The sequence below is a fragment of the Hirundo rustica genome, chromosome 1, assembly GCF_015227805.2.
Source record: "Hirundo rustica isolate bHirRus1 chromosome 1, bHirRus1.pri.v3, whole genome shotgun sequence".
NCBI lineage: Eukaryota > Metazoa > Chordata > Aves > Passeriformes > Hirundinidae > Hirundo > Hirundo rustica.
Window position 1 is genome coordinate 24,597,238 of NC_053450.1, and position 17,977 is coordinate 24,615,214.

Sequence of the window (17,977 nt, forward strand, 5' to 3'; positions counted from 1 at the left end):
TTTAGCCACTGAATAGGACAAACCTTCTTTAACTGCGACACTGCTTATGATCCCAAACCTTTTGGGATGCTGGCTTTTGGACATTTTTTTTTAGTCAGGCAAGGGGATAATTTCATTTGGGCTCTTTGCACAGGCTGTTTGCATGTCTTTTCAAGTGAAAAATACTGGTGGGCACCCTAGAAGTCGCTTGCTGTAGCAGTATGATACCAGGAGAGAGACACTTTCCTTTGGTACTCAAGTTTGGGTCAATGTGAGAATAATTTTAGCCGCACCAGACAACCAGAAACACAGTCACAGAGCCAGTGAACGTCAGTTGTAACATCAACCACAAACTGAAGGCTCCATGGATGACATGAACATGCTGAGAGACAGATGCACTTTTTTCCTGCAGGATGTTGAGAACTGACCTGATTCTCTGGGCTCAGACATGCAGGAGCAATATCACAGGTCCTCCTTCCTGACTTCTGGCAGCTCTGCATCTGTCGCCTCTCTCTGCTACCCGTAAGTCAGTGACATGCAGACTGATTCCTGTAAGCCTCCCATAGCATGAAAGAACTTGAGTTATACTTCAAGGTTACCTTTGAGAGTTCAGAATTGCAACGTGGACAACTTTGCTGAAGGCTATAGGGCATGGTATAGATGGAGTTCTGTGTTAAGGGATCTGTAAGGTTAAAACCATATATTGGAGTAGAAACCATCTAAGTTTGCCGTCAGCTGAAGTCAGAGGGGGCTTGACAGCATGTTAAGTCTCCACAGGGAGTAAAAAGGTTGAAATAATTTGAATTGGGAGCCCTCCCCCTCCCTAACCAGTTACAATCTTAAGTAGTTTAAGGCTCAATAGAGCTATAGGAGTGCCTCACATTGGCCTCCAAAACAAACTGTAAAGTGGTGCAACCTGAGAAGCTCTGCTGCGAGTATATTCCCTGGCTGCTGCAGTAAATTATTCTATGGGTATTCTGGTCCCAGAATGAGAGTTTCAAATTCAGTAAGAGTCCTCCCCACACCCACACCACCGAAATTTTTTCAGTGTTGAAGTCAAATGAGATAAGAAAAAAAATTGTACAACCCACTCCCACCCCTTTTCTAAAATATTTTTTCCCTAAGCATCCCCTTCTACACTCATTTTGGCCACTGGACTGAAAATCCACTATTTGATAAATTCTGTTAACAAGAAAGAGAAATGTGTCATATCAGCTGTCTTGTGCAAGTGACTCCAGGAGTTCTCTGATACTGGGAAATGGTTTATTTGTGTCTGTTGCAGATGGACAACGTCTTTACAGAGACAATTTGTATGTTAGACTGAGAAAAGAAACTGATGCTGTAAGATGTCTTCTTGATTCATTCAACATAAGTCATCCAAAAAAATAAGCTTACTCAGGAGCAGGGTACAAAAAGGGAGAAAAGAAGGCGATAGCTGGTGATAAAGATACACAGGAGCCAAAACTCTTGGAAACACCCGTCTGGACCTTGGCAGTGCCCGCGAACTCTCAGGAACTCTGAACCTCATAGATACCTCTGGTCTTCTGTACCACAAAGGAGAAAACTGCGTGAGTTCTCTAGGAGCTGTAATGACAGTTTGAGTCCATCGCTCTTTGTGAGTCTTCAGATTAACCTAATAAAAAAATGCAGATAGTAAAAGAAATTAGCAAGGATTGTCTCTTTTAAGGTTTAAAATGTTAATATATATGTTTTCAGCCCCCAGAAGTAGTCCGTACATTATGCATGTTAATATGTACCTTTGAGTGATAATAAAAATAGAATCCTGGTCATATGACAAACCAGTTGCTATAGTAACTACATTTTTTGCTGTAGAACAGCAAAGTAATAATGTGTAAAATGTGTAAATTATCAGTGTGCAAGAGCAACTGATGTGTCTTTGCTCTGCTACTCTGTTTTAAACCAAATCTTTCTATGAATATACATATCTCATTCATGTATTCTCATACTCCTGTAGCTGGCTCCATTTCTTCTGTTGGCCACTCTTCTATGCTTAAGTGAGATGTGACATTTCAGCCAAAAGAGAAAGAAACAGGAGAAACACAGATAATGGACTTGATCCAAAAGAAAAAGGCTTATAACTGATTTCAATAGACTTTGCCTTGGGCCTTATACAAACAAAGGTGATTTATGAGGGATAGCACAAAAAGGCAGAGTTCACTTAGTTTTGTGGTCCTGTTACCACATTCTCCTGCGGAAATTTGAAAAAATGTTGCCCTTGACATTGGGGAAAGGTAGGATCAAGCACTAACATGTTGGAGATACCCACAGCAGGCTGAGCATATCTCAGTGAATGTGGAACCTATTTATGACAACTTGTCTTCCTTCACCCCAGATTCCAAGCTTCTAGATTTACATGCATGTCAGATGTTGTTTTGCCATTTAAATTTCTTAGGATAGATAAGATAAGTGTTATTAAAATTTAAGAGTGGGCGAAACACTTGGAATGAAGCCCTGGCTTAGATGAAGTCAATAGCAAAACTCTCATTGACAGTATTTCACCTTTTCTGTTAAGTGTCACACTGAAGAGGCCACTGACCTGCAGGAGATTGTAACCCCCAAAATGCACAGAAATATTTATTTTGGATTCAAGAGAGAGGAACAGTGTTTGTAGCAGTGCTGGCCACAAATCAGATGTATTCCCATCCAGAGGGAATTATACCAGTTAACCAGCAAATCTTTTGGATGACTCGCTTTAATTATACTAGGTGGCCGTGATATTTTATTTTACTGGGCTTTCTAGTTTTGCTGTAGTCCACATTTTAAAGAGAGTTGGTTGAACCTGAAGTCATTCTAATTTTAAGGTTTCAAGGCACTGTGTTTTTCTTTTTGCAACCACAGCATAGATGTAATTATAATCTGCCTTGTAACAGCACCTGCCTGAGTGGAACAGTTAGTTATTTACTAACACTCCAGGAGGGACTCCAGATTGAAGGAGATCAGCTGTGTCTCTGAGCTCGTGGGTAGCCTAGTACTAAAATATGCCTCCAGATTTACTGTGTCTGAGCTTCATGACACAGCCCACCCCCTGTTCTATATTGCAAGGCAAAGGCTTTTTGTTCAAACAAGACAAAATTTTGTATGCAAATATATGTTCCAAAATAGAAAACGTTAGTTTAAAATCAGAATTTATTTTTCGTCTTAAGTCATCAGCAGGAGCTTCTACCTTTCCCTTGCAACTTTTGACAAGCAGAGCTACTGTCTTAAATTCTGCTGTAAAATTATATTATGGGACCCCAACCAAGAATGCTTATTTTGTAGTTTTTTGGAACAAAGCTTTTAATAAAGTAGTGTTCCGAAATCTACATATGGAAACCAACAGACTTTCTGTCAGATTTGTATTTGTGAAATATTGTTTTTAATAGTTTTATGTGACAGTAAACTAACATTTTTCCAGTTTCTTGTGTCATTGTTGCAGTATCAGCTCTATCATTTAGTGTCAGATTTTTGTATCTATATCAACAAATTGTGGAATTACAATTTTGCTGGAGATCTCTTTCCTTTGGAGTGGAAAATTTAAATTTTTGACATACATCAGAACTTGTTAGGTGGAGATGACATCTTGGTACCTCCATCTCTCTTCTTGCTCTTATGGACTTGGTGCTTGGATGGGCTCTCACAACGCACTGTAGAGGCAGCAGGAACTGAGGTGGCCCAGGCTCCAGAAAGAGTGTGGGACTCCATCCTGTACATGATCATATGCCATAAATCTTAATTAACTCCAGTGTTAAACTTACTTGGATATTTATATGCTATTCTACAATATATTCTTGGTTTTTTATCAGTAGTGTGGTGGAGACAAATGCTGTGATAGAGAATCCAGCCCAGCCAAATGAATTGTAGCATGAGATCTCTGACTGCAGTACTTAAAATGTTTTCCAAAGAGAAAACCACTGAATTGTTTCTTTAAAAAGGCCTCAGGGTTGAGGGTTTGTGTTTAAATATTCACCTGGAATGCTTTTTTTTTGAAACTCAAGATCTCCAGGTGGAGATCCACAGTTCTCTAAACAAAGGAAAATCCTTCTTTTTCTCTTTGTTTCGTTGGTGGTTTTTTTGTTTGTTTGTTTTTTTTTTTCCAAACAACCAAAAAATTTCATGAGAAGTAGTATAACAAAAATATGCATCAATTATCAACAAAATAAATACCTTATTAATTACTTGTGCTAAGAAATATTTGAGAAAGGCAAGTTCTTCAAAATGGCAGTCAGGTTCATTGTTGTTCATATAGCCACATTATTGTCATTTTCTCAGACTTCTTTTCCACTAACAGTAAAAGATGCAGTAATATATTACTTTCCCTTTTTTAAGAAGTATGATAAAGTGTATTCTGATATTTGTTTTCCTACACTTCCTTGATACTGAAGTTATAGCTCTTATTAGCGAGTCACCTTTAACCTGATTAAGTCAATTTGTGGAGTCAAAATTGAGTAATTTAAACCTGTTGTCCTTCCAGTAGTATGATCATTATGGAAGGTTGAGAAAGAAAGCTCATAATTAGGAACTACTCAGGAACTGCACTGACAAAATAATTTTTCCAGGAAACAATTAATTGACCCTCAAGTTGTGAAGGTATGAAGTGGTTTTTTCAGAAAAGATTTCTTGGATTCAGTCTGGGATTTCTGAGCAAAACAAAGACTTTGTGGGATGCTCTGAATTAGTTCCCTTCCCTCCTGCTCTTTTGTCCCCTTTGTATGAGGGATCACAATTTTGCATAGTGTGTAAAGTATTCCTTGTCAATCCCTGGACTACTGTAAGTACATTGTACATCAGGATTTTTCTTTTATTCTCCTTTACCATTTCTTCCTCAAAAACGCTGATTTTAAGCTATCATTAATTCATGCCAACATGGAAGGGTGGAGATGCCAATGGATAAAATGTTTCTAAGATTAAAATAGCAGTCCAAACCTTTTATTTTGATGCCAAGGTCCAACTGCTTCAGGTTTGCAGGTATGAGACACCATTTTTTAAACAGGGAGTAGAAAGCTCACAGATGCACACATTTTGTCATAAAACCCTTCACATGTAGCTTACATATGGTAGCTTAAGTTATGCAAAGCTTTAGAAATCTATAGGAATATTCAGGGAATAATTCACAACTCAGTGGAGATAAAGACAGCAGAATCTAGCATTCAATTTGCCAAATATTCTGAACAGAAGCCAGAAGTCCATTTACATATAAATATATAATTTATAATGTGGAAATGCTTCAAGGCCTTGAATGCAAATGCTTTGGATTTTTCTGGGAAAAAAAAAAAAGAAAAAAAAGAAAAAAAATTCTTTTCATCCTCTTGTCTTTTGTTTCAATTAAATTGTGTTTCATTGTTGCATGCATTAAAATAAATTAAGAGGGCAACCTTTTCTCTCTTTGCATACAACTGGCATATAAATGACACTTCCTGCATGACATAAAAACCTCAGATAATTGTTTTATAATTAATTTACCTAAATTAATTTAACAGATTAAAAATTGTATTATTTTATTATAAATGTGTCCAATTCATTTAGAGAAAATACACAGAATATAGTTTCTAACTCCAGCCTTTTTCTTCAAAATACCATTCCTCATGAAGATCCTTGGAATTTTTAGCTACTGATGTGTTTTTTTCTTATTACTCTTTCTGAGTGTCAATGTGTTCTGGATGGTGGCTGGATCAAAAAGAGATAAATGCAAAAACTCAGATCTGAGAAAATACTTTTGTAAATATTTTTAGTATTTTAAATTTTGTTACTAAAACTTTGTTTCTTGTTTATGTTCAGCTGCTGTTTTAATGTATTTAGTTTGCTGGCAATACTAATGACAACTAATTCATCTGAGGAAAACAAATCTTGGCTTTGGAGAAAGAGCTTCTGATCACAGGAATTTGTTTTTCAGACTATGGAACTGAGTAACAAAAGTGGAAATGTTTTACAGTAAATTGGGCTGCAGTTATTTATTCAAAACCAAAAGTCATTCAGCAAATACTTTGATGAATGGTTACATGAGAAAACTATTTTACTGAAACCATTTCCCCAGCTAGGAAAAAAGTCCCAACAGCTTCCTGCCATTTCTTCAACCCAAAAATCAAAGCTCTTCTTATGTGTGTGTAGTTCTCTTGAATGCATAGATGAAAAAATAGCAGGTTGTAAAAGAATAGACACTAAGAAGAAAAGGAGCATTTAAGCTGGTTAAGAGGCTGGAGGGATACAGTGTATTGTCTGTTTGACTAGGAAAACGTGTGCCTTTTAAAAGAAATAAGTATTTGACCATAAATGGAGAAATATATTTTCCTGACACAGGTTAAAAAGCAGACAATCCAGAGATAAGGGAAACCTAGAATCACAGAATATACTGAGTTACTGAGGTCCCTTGTAGGAACCTACAAGGATTACCGAGTACAACTTGTTGGCTCTGTGCAGGACACCCCAGGAATCACACCAAGTGCCTGAAGGTGTTATGCAAACCTTTCTTGAACTCTGTTGGGCTTGGTGCTATGACCACTTCCCTGGGGAGCCTGTTCCAGTGCCCAAGCACCCTCTGGATGAAGAACTTTTTCCTGATATCCATCCTAAACCTCACCTGACACAAATTCAGGCCATGCCCTCAGAGCATGGTCACGAGAGTGAAGGGATCGGTACCTGTCCCTTGTGAGGATGTTGAGGACTGGAATGAGGTCTTCTCTCACTCTCTTCTTCACCAAGATGAGCAAGCCAAGCAACCTCAGCCACTCCTCATACGGCTTCCCCTCAAGGCCCTTCACCATCTTCACTGCTTTCCTTTGGACACTCTTTAGTATTTTAATTTTTTTTTTTTTTTTTATGTTATGATCAGCAAAACTGCACACAAGACTCGGGGTGAGGCTGCCGCAGCTCAGAGCAAAGGAGGACAATCCCTTCCCTTGCCCGGCTGGCAATGCTGTGCTTGATGCACCCCAGGCTGGTGCTCCTGGCTGTCAGAGCGCACTTCTTACTCACTTGAAAACCTGAAACCTGACACTTTTTATGTGAACCCCAGTCAAAGAGAAACTGAGCTTGGAACGTGGCAATCCATAGGACTGGATGGAAAATTGCTCAAAGAAAACTGAAAAAAATAAATTAAGTTAGTGCAAGAATTTAAGTGCTAACAGTGTAATAAACTGTTCAAAAATACAGTGTACAAAATAACACATTTGTAATAAACTTGGTTTTGAGAAGGTTAATAAACACCTTATTTTCCACATGGCAGTAATAGTGGTAATCAGCACACTTAGATTCAGAATGGACAAACAGCTCCTTGAATAGAGGGAGTGTTGCCAGGAACTGTAGGGTCATGCGGTTAAAGGAGACTTCAGCCACAGCTGAAGAAGCTGGCCTAACATGAGAGGTTTGCCTGGTGCAGGTCTTTCTGGACGTGGTCACTGCCCTATTGCCACAAAATTGCTGGACCAACAAGAATTTATGAATTGGTGTGAGTAGTGAGAGCGTTACAAAAATTGCGGTCTCAGAAAATAATATTATCTTCTGATCAGCAGTGATTTCTTTTTGAATCGAATTAAATCTAAATAAAAATAGGTGCTTAAGTTTATTTACTGTTTAAGCCATTAAGAACCAAATTAGCAGAGTGTGCTGGATTTAAAAATTCCGTGTCTTAAATATGAATGAGCCTTGGGATATGTTAAAATCAAAACTACAAAATCTCTCTAAAACTTTTAAGGAGAGGATGCAGAAAATACCTCAGGTACAAATACATTGAAAGCTAAAAAGGCTTAAGGCAGGCTGAGAGATCTGGTTCTGTTCAACCTGGAGCAGAGAAGGCTCTGGGGAGGCCCTCTTGCAGCCTTCCAGTACTTGAAGGGATCTATAAGAAACCTTTAAAAGGACTTTTTTCAAGGGCATGTTGTGAGAGGACAAGGGACAAAAGAAAGAGAGTAAGTTTAATTTAGATATTAGGAAGAAATTATTTACTGTGAGGGTGGTGAGACACTGGAAGGGACTGCCCAGAGAAGCTGTGGATGCCCCATCTCTGGAAGTGTTCAAGGCCAGGCTGGATGGGGCTCCGAGCAACCAGGTCTAGTGGAAGGTGTCCCTGCCTGTCAGGGGTTAACACAGTTTGGTTTTTAGTTAAGGAAGAATACTGCCCTGTCAGAACCTGTTGATTTCCTGTGTAAGGGACAAGCACCTATCAGAGGCCACTTTTAGATACTGAGATATTGTTTGACCACTGAGGACGCTTGTGATTGCGGCACACAAAGCAATAACACAGAGACAAGAGGTCTGCAGTGCAGAGTTGCTCCTCAGACTTAGAGCTGGGCAGAGTGAGCCTGTTTATTTCTTACACTTTTATATATTTGTGGGTCTGGTTGTGGATTGGCTTCTGGGGTTACTACCTTTTACCTCACTGGCCAGACTAGCTATCAGTTACATTATTTTCAGGCTAGAAATATGTAAACAAAGGACAGGGAACAAAAATAAAAGGTTTGTTTATGTTCCCATGCGTAAGAAAAGTGAAATACTGCTCCTAATATTGTGCAAAAACTAAAGAAACTGACTCCATCTTATGAACAAGTAGAAGGCTTTAAAAAAACTCAAAAACTCCGGGGTGACAGACGCTAAATGCGACTTTTGGGAATACCCATATAAAATCCTGATTTTGTCCCAGACGCCCCTTTTCCTTCCAGCCAGTGGAGCAGGTACCAGCGGCCATGCGGCAGCCGGGCCGGGCCGGGCCGGGCCGGGCCGGGCCGGGCCCACCGCGCTTGCGGGGCCAGGCCGTGGCCGGGCCGGGGGCAGCTGGCAGCGGGGCAGGGGAGGAAAAGCCCCAGCTACTAACATCTAGCGAGTTTTAAGCTCGCCCCAGCAGCTGCCCTCTGCTCTCCCAGGCCCAGGGAGCAGCTCCGAGCAGGCCCATGCCATGAGATGGAGGGGCGGAGGGGAAGGCATCCACCAGCCTCCCCCATGGGCACAGCTTCCAGTTTCCACAGCCGTGCCGCCCAGAGCTGAGATCATGTGACCATCTGCCAACTCTAATCCCCCTTTTAAGCAAAAGGACCAAGTGATTAAACATAGAAAAAACACAGCATGAAACCAGTGCAGAGAAAGTCCTAAGTGAGACCAAAAAAAAAAAAAAAAAAAAAAAAAGAGGAGTAGCCTCGTTTGGCTAGACTTTTCTAGTAAAACCATGAAGAATAGACTGTTTCCTGTAACATATAAATGCTGTTTAAGGGAGATGCGTGGTTCTAGTTACAAGTTCTGGACTGATATAATTGAAATTTAATAGAGAATTTTGAATAGACAAAGAAAAGCGATATGAAACCCTTTGTTCCTAGAGGAAAAAAAAAAAAAAATCTCTAGTTTTAAAAATGGAGATAATTTTAGAGATAGAAGAAGAGAATTTTTGTTTTATACTAGAAAAGGCATCCTTAAACAGTATACTCCAAATAAGCTGATAAGCCCACATAAAGCCATAAGAAAAACCGCTAATAGGTGAAATTTCACAACTTGCAGAAGTGTCTCTCAGGCAGCTACAAATTCATAACATGAGAGCCACCAGACTGTTTCTCTTGTAGCAGTGTCTCCATAAGACTTTAAAAGAGACTCCTCTCCCAAAAAACTAATAAAAGATTATTTTTTAAATGGTAAAACTGACTAAAAATCACAAGTTTTATCTCTTTTATGCTATTTGTGAGAAAGTAAATACTTGTAAGAAAAAAAAGAGTGGTTTGAAAGTTTCATTTTGATCCCCTTTTTTTTTTCCTTTAGTGTGTATTAATAAATTTATCATGGTACCTTTTAAGTTGGGCCTGCTTGCTTTTCTCCTGATCCTATCTCACAGCAAAAAAGACATTCAAACCACTACATGAAATTTAGTCAACAGACACAGACGAACATAAAACCACTACATGATTTAGTGTTTAAGTTTTGAACTTAACCCAGCACATCAGGAGTTTGAGTTAGATGATCTTTCAGGTCCCTTCCAACCCAAACCATTCTATGATTCCGGGATTCTAGTTGAGAAGAGATTCTAGATGGACAGAAAGGGGAAATATTTCACAATGAGAACAAGCAGCCACTGGAATTATCTCCCTAAGGAAATGGTGGGTTTCCCAACATCGGACAATTTTGATGTTCAGCTGGACAGGATGCTGGGCCATGCTAACTACCACTGACCATGCTTTTGCCAAGAAAGTTTGGACCAGATAATAGTATTCTATGATTCTATGAAACAGCAGAAAGGTATTGGTAGTAAAGCTAACAAAAGAACAAAAAAGAAAGCCATTTTTCTTTGCAGGACGTGAGGTTAAGATTTAGCTTTCGATCCAACCCAAAATAATTGGGTTTTTCCTAGTTTTTGCCACAGAAAGATGAATAATTATTCAATAATAGCTAATTATTGAATCATTGTTCAGTAATAACAATATATCAAGATTCAATAATAATCATGGTACCCAGGGGAAAGAGAAGAGAATCTGAAATCTCCACAATTGAGATAAAATCAGAATCTGGAAAGTTTAGTTTCATCATGCATCAGGAATAAACATGAACTTAATTTTCAACTACACATGAAACAATAAGAGTTTGATAGATGTTATTTTTATAAATTAAAAGGTGGAGAGCATGAATGGAGTGTAGGAAGTATAAACCCATATTAAGAAAGGAAAAGCTGTTGTCAGTTTTCCCTGACTGACTTTTCTAGGAAGTAGGGTAGGTCAAATCTGCTTGGACTTCAGTAGGGCATCTCACATAGTGCTCCACTGGAATTTATTAATTGCAATAGGGAGAACGGGGATTAGCAGGGAATTTAGAAAAAAAGGTAAAGAGCTGAATGAGGACAACAAAATCATGCAAGGGCTCTTGCTTGAAGGGGATCATCAGGCTGCAAGGAGGTACTGCGGATTCTTGAGAGATCATTAGGGACTGATTAAGGATACCTAATCAATTGTCATGACCATCATGGGCAGGAGCGTGAGTTTGCAGCCTAAGCACTGTACCTATTTCTCTCAAGACAGTTGCCCCTCAGTACAATGTGATAAATAAGAAACAGCTACTCTGTTTCACTACAGGTAGTTGGATGCAAGTGGGCAGTTGCTGTACAGTAAATTATGTGTTCAGGTTTTCCCTCTGGTAACTATTTCCTCTCCTCATACCTTTCCTTAATAGCTTTAGTAATGACAAAGGCATAAAAAGTGGCAATGTGGTAATGAGACCAAATTGGAGGTTTTGTCAATATGAAGAAGATCGAAGCATAATGCAGGAAGATCTGTGTTACCTAGAGGACTGGAATAGCAGAAAAGAGCTGTAATTCAACAGCAAAATGTGCAAGGGCAGTCACTTAGAGAGGCAACTAGGAGGAATACTCTGATAAGCTCAATGGCAGGAAATGGCAGAGGGAGCAAAATAACCTCATTGGTTTCAGGATATGTCTGAGAAATCCAAGAGGTGTTTCTGAGAAAGTGGCAGGCTCTGCCCTTAGATAAATCAGCTGAGCCTCATGTCTCACCCTAAAGACATATTATCAGCATACAGAGAAGTTTTTGCTCTTTCTGGTCAGCCATACCAAGACAGCTAAATTCGAACTTGGATAATGGTTGTTGGTAGGAATGATGTATTGCTTTTATGAGAAGAGATTATAAAATCTTGGTGTGTTTGCCTCATAGGAAAAAGATCTGGACAGGAAGATGTTATTGTCCAGCAGGGGGATGAAAAAACAGGAAGTGGAAGGTATATTTGAAAATATGACAAAACTGATTAAAGGCAATAATTATAAGCAGATCAGACCATACATGAAGGTATGGGAATGAAAATTGTCGGATTATTCCAGAATAAAGTCTTGAAATTTCATTGAACTTGAATCCTCATGTAAAATATAGGAATAAAAAAAAATTAAAATATTTCTTTTTAAAAGTTGTAGGTTTTTTAATTGTTTAGAAATGTAAAAATCACTTTATACCATGTGGCTCTCAGTCTCAGCTGTTGGTAAGACCTGACAAGTGGGTAAAATGCCCTACAGACCTACAGAGGAAAAGAAGATGAGAGAATGGTTCAGGTTGGTAGTTCCAGAGTATTGAGCAGAGTGCATATCTGCTGATCTTTTTTTGATGTTCTGGTATGTTGAATCTCAACCCTGATATCCAGTTCTATTCATGACATTCTTGGCAATTGTTAGTTGTGTGTTACAGTACTGTGTTTAGTGTGGAAGAGCTAAAGGACATGCTGAAATAGTTTGCAAAATTCAGACCACAGAGATTTCTGGGGTGATATTTTAGTTTTGTTTAACTAATTTTTGTAGCAATTTTGTTCTGTTCTGTCATTTTAAGATGCATAGCAGAATATTTTAATGCTGTATTGTTATGTGAAGCATTTGAAATTATTTTTTATTGTTTACAGGACTCAGAATAAAAGTTAGGAAGATATAAGTCCATAAGTTCCATTAGAGCATAGTTATTTTCAACTTCTAGCACCATTAATAAATCTGCTCCTTTAATTATGAACAGATTAAGTGTGTCAAAATTTTATCTTCAAGTATTTTTTATATATATATATATATATATATATATATTCTTGCCCTGTAATTATTGTAGGTAAACCTTTGTCCACTTTAGGTGTATTACTTAATAGAAATTCTTGTTCTGAATTTTTAATGCTTCTAGCATTACAGTTAATGAAAGACAGATGGAGTCCCAGCCGTGACCAGAAGTAAAAATCCCATTAACTCAAGAGACACAGGAGTAGATTCACAGTCAATTGAAACTGATCAGTAACTTGTAATCTTTAATGTTTGGAAATACAGTTTTTTCACCTCAAGGTTAGTGCCAAAAAATCCTTTATGGCTTCACATGAAAGCTGCACAACTCAATGAGAAGTTAAATGTGAGTTTTTAAGCAAACAAGAATGAAATACATTTTATGGTTACTAGCCATGAAATACCAATATGATCTCATAGATAATTCAAAATTTCAGTGGGAGTCATCTGTGATGAAAGACAGGTGCAGTGGAGAAGAGTGCATGTAGACAAATAGTTGGAGACTTCAAGGTCTCATTGCACCATAAACAAAACAATATGTTTCAGAAAATACACAGACAAGTGAAGACTTTAAAAAAATAAACCATCCGACTCACTGGAAACTACATGTAAACAAAAGGTCACATTGCATAGGGGTTAAGAATGTAGCTTTCAGCAGGCAGAAGAAAAAAGATTAAAACATATTGTGTAAAAGTCCATAGTGGCCTTACAGATGAATCCATCTAAAGGTGGAGAGCTGCCTCAACATCTTGGGTATGTGTATTGTAGATCCGGCAGTTGTGGAACAGCGGGAACAGCAGAACAATTTACAAGAAATCCTTTGACAGAATGAAATACTTGTAAGTCATAGTAGGGATTAGGTTTGCTGATGTAGGAAATTGTTTATTTGGAAAAATCCTCTAACTGGAACACATTGCTTTTTAGTGAAAACTGGAGAAGTTAAAAATATGCAGTTGTAAGATTTCGGAGGGTTTGTCTAACTGACCTCCCCTTCAGGTGTCTAGATTGGCATCAAGGCTATTGGAGTGAGTCACCAAAATTGTGCCTAGATTTTGTATGTCACATAGAGCATCACTTCTGAAATAAATACCTAAACTACCACTAAATGACGGCTACTACATTTAGGGAAATAGGGATGCAGAGGACATCAGAAAACACAGGAAATAGAGAGAAAGCCGGTGGCTTTCAAAGTCACTGGAGAAATCTTCCAGGCCTATCACCTCAAGAGGGTTAGGAAAATGGGACCCTTGGAACATAGCTGAGCTGAAGGGGTTTGGGAACAGGAAGAGGTGGGAGATGACAAACTGCAGACCTTGACTTTGTGTGAAGCCATTTAGAGCAGGACAGAAACTGCAGTGGGCTGAGCGAAGAGCTCTTGTGTAGCACAGGTGCATTGCAAAGATACCAGGCACTGTGGAGGACTGTTTTCACCCATCCTTCTGCTCAAGACTGCACCTCCCAGGGCCCCTCAATCCCTGCTCACACTATGCCCTTTCTCCTATCAGAAGTGGGGCAGCTGTGTTGTCATCCATTTGTAAGGAGCACTGCGCTGTGCAGCCTGTGGGGATGCCTGCCAACTGAAAGTGGGTGAAATTCACTGACCCCAAGTTTTTCTGACAAAGGGAGTATTTACATTCATTGCCTTTAACACACAAAACTATTTTAAGCTTCAAAGTGAGTAAAGCTATTTTTGCTACATGCGCAGAGTGTTTGCCATCGTTCTATGTACCCTGTCACATCTAGTGTGTAAAAAAGCTCTCAGTGGAAATACCTGGATCAAAACCAATGAGGAAGCTGCACACATACTTCAAACACCTGCATATCGCAAAAAATTAACAGTGCCAGCACCAAATAGTTCTGGTTTATCTCAGAAGAATGTTTGCAGCTAATCCTCTCTTGTGGACATAGATAAACATACTGCAGCTAATACATACTTATCATAATTCAGTGGAGACATTTCAGAGTGCACCACTTAACTGCTTTTCAATTTCTTTTCCTGTTTTGTCATTATCATTGTTGTGGGGATTTAGTTTGGTTCTCTTTTTTTTAATTTTGGTTTTTGTATGTTTGTTTGTTTTCCAAATCATTTGCAGGTGATTGTTTGGTCCTTTCTTGGAACTAAACCTCCAGTGTACTTCAACTTTCTCTTACTCTCAATGCTGCTTCTTTTAGCATAAAGATCTGAAGATCTGTGGGAGAGGTACACATAGAGCACCTAGCTGCATTATAGGTTTCTTAGACCCCATGGTAGCACTGCTAGAGTCACTTTGGGTATTGCAATTTAAATTGCAGGTATGTGATCTACATTTATTCTTCTGTGGGACCATTGGTTTTCTTAGTCAGATTTCAATTCTCATATCCTAATATTATATTTTCATTCAAACAAATTAAATGCTATTTATTATTTGCCTTTCTTTTAAATGTATAAAAAGTTCAGATCCAGAGTTTTTATAGATCAAGACACATATATCAATGTAACACTTTCCATTAGCTGTGCCAGTACTTTTCTGTCCTTGTATTCATCCTGTAACTTCAAACATGCTTTTCTTCAATTCTCCCTCTTGAGACAATATTCTCCTCCTGCATGTCTCTCCTGAATTTCTGCTCCACAGATGTCAGATTTTCTTAAATGTTTTTGAAGTTTTGCTCATGTATCATGTCCCAAACTTTGTCTACTCAGTCATATGGTTGTACCGTCTCTGATATTAATCTTCTGTTGTGAAGAACAGATATTTTGTCTCCTGAATCTTCCTCATAATCATGTCAGAGGGTTAATGCCAAACTCTAGGTAGGTAACTAGGCCAGAAGGCTGTATTTTAATGTCATTCCTCTAATGGGTCAAGCAGTTTAGTTGCAGAAGTAGATAACAGAGAGAGTTTTTTGCCAACAGGTTTAAGCTACTTGAGTCTTCTCATAATTTGGATAATTCTCTGAGATGTTTGTCCCCTTTTGATTCCACAGTGTCTCTCTCTCTTGCATTGAACAAGCTGTTACATGCATTACAGAGATATTTTTTTTTCCTTGTCTCTGTTTTCTTTGAGACTATGCTGAAGTTGCAAAGTTGGGAAAGACAGAAACCATTAAGAGAAGCATTGCTTGTTCATTTTAACAAGCTTCTCATGTAAGAAAACAAAGAATTATTGATTCCCTTCCATAATGCGGAGCTCTCTGGTCTGCTCCATCTCAGCGCCGTGGGTTATCTCACCACCATGCTTCAGGATGGGTGCAGACTGAATGTTACTAATCTTTGATTCCATCTTTTGAACTGAGAGCATATTGGCTTCCTAGGGTTGTGGAGGCTGTTTGAAGAGGTAGTCCTTGATACCATGCAAGTGTTGCTGCCACACAGCAGAGGTTTGAAGCTGTAGCAGGATAGAGTTTTCTTTCACTTCTTTCACCAAAGGTCACAAGACAGCTTTCAGGAAAAGAAAGTGTTAATTTGGTACAATACTTCATCCCCAAAAGAAATGTATTTCAGGGTTTTCTCAGTCTAAATCTTTCCCTGTGCATGCATACCTGAAATTGGTAGTTTGCCTCTGTGCAGATTTCTTCTGCTGATAGGCCTGACCTTTGAATATTTACTCATGTGCCTCCACCTTTAATGTTTCCTGCATGACCTAACCCAACATGTGCTCCCTGTGAGGCCAAGAATTAAATGCAAGGTTTTATGTATTCTTCTTTGAAACCTGTTCATTTGGCAGTATGGGACGTTACCTTTGTTGTGCTTTAGGAGCAGTGTTCTCCAGTTGTGCTCCCACTGAAGCCACTCTAAACCACTGGCCAGTTTTTCACTCCTTCCTTCCTCCCTCCTCCCCTTCCCCTGCATCAGGCTGGAGAGGAGAATTGGAGGCACAAAAGGTAAAAATCACAGGTTGATATAAAAACAATTTACTGGACCCAGCAATTAGATAAGAAAACTAACAGTAAAAGCAACAATATTTAAAAACAAAGATGTTTGAGAGATGTGAGGGATTCACGTGCAAATGTTCACCACTTTCCCACAGGGAACCACCACCTACCCCTGCACAGAAGGGAGCCTTTCCCCATCCCCAGAAAGTTAGGTGGCATAGAATAATGTCCAGGTCCTAGCTATGCTCCTCTGCAAAAATTAACCCTGTCCTGTTGAGAACCAGGACAGCCTTCTATTAAAATATGTTCAGCCTATGTTTTTCAGTGTTTGTCTATAACAGTTTGGTAGTGCAACTCCACCTAATTCTTTTTTTTTTTTTTTTTTTGACAGGCATTCCTTACAGCAAATAAATACTAATATTTTGTTCCCAGGGTAGTTTGATAACCAGTATTCTTTTTGGGTGGGGACAGAAAGTATGTCAGGATGGAGCATAATTATCAACTGAACGAGCAGGGACTGGTTTTACCAACCAGGAATGACATAAAAGAATAATCACACTCTCTGACAAGATCAATATATACGTGGCTGTCTGAATCTTGAGAGTGGTTAAGCATCTCAGTGTTCTAGGATGCTACAGCCTCTCCTGGTTTTCTCATACTCTTGTTCATCGACTCAGTCTTCCTTTTGCCTTTTGATTTACAGTCCTAGTTTAAATTCTTTGTGAACAGAGTTTATATGTTTCCACAGTGGTTGGCAAGTGATTCCATTCAGAGCTGGAATTCTCCTCAATAGAAATAAAGACTATATTTTAGATGCTGGTAGGTATTCCTTCACAGATAGGCATAGCATGTAATATCTGAGAGAGGGTATGTATATATTATTTTACATATTAAGTGGGTTTGAATCATTCATAGGCTTTAGGAAGTGCCTTTAAACCTATTTCACCACCATAGTAGCCTTGGAGCAAATGCAATGCTAATACTCCTGCTTAGTGATTTTAAACAGTTTGTAAGCTGCTGTAAAAAATGTGTTGTCAAACTCTGCAACTAATTTACTTCTTCCAGTCTATAAAACAAGGAAAGGAAACATCTGTTTAAATGGGAATGTAATGGCAGTGGGGATTATACTTTTCTTGTCTCTGTTGTTGTTCATTGTGTTTAATCGATTCAAATATACAAAAATAATGTCACTGATTAATAAGTAGTAGTATTTATTAGAGCTTGAGACCCTGTACAAGCCTATGTAGATGAACATTCCTGTGACACTGCTGGCATTTCTGAAACAAATTAAGCAGATGTGGGAACATTCCAGACATTGCTGAAGACATAGTTCACTCCACATGGATGAAATTATGGCAGAGTTAGCACAGATGACTGGAGCTATCAACACAACATCTTTATACATAAATTCTCTGAAGAAAGGGTTAATGTTGCAAAAGGCATGTCCTGCGTGGGAATTTTCATATTCCTCTGTGTGATTCATTTATTTATATGTGCTCGATGTCTGTCCCTCAGATTATTCAGCCCCTGGAATGCCAGAGAAAATGCTTTAGAAAGGTCAGCCCTGCTTGCAGGGATCCAGCCTTGCTGTCCTCCAAACTTCTAAAACCTAGACACTGTTTCTTGCATGTGCTTTTTAATGCCCCTGAAGAAAAT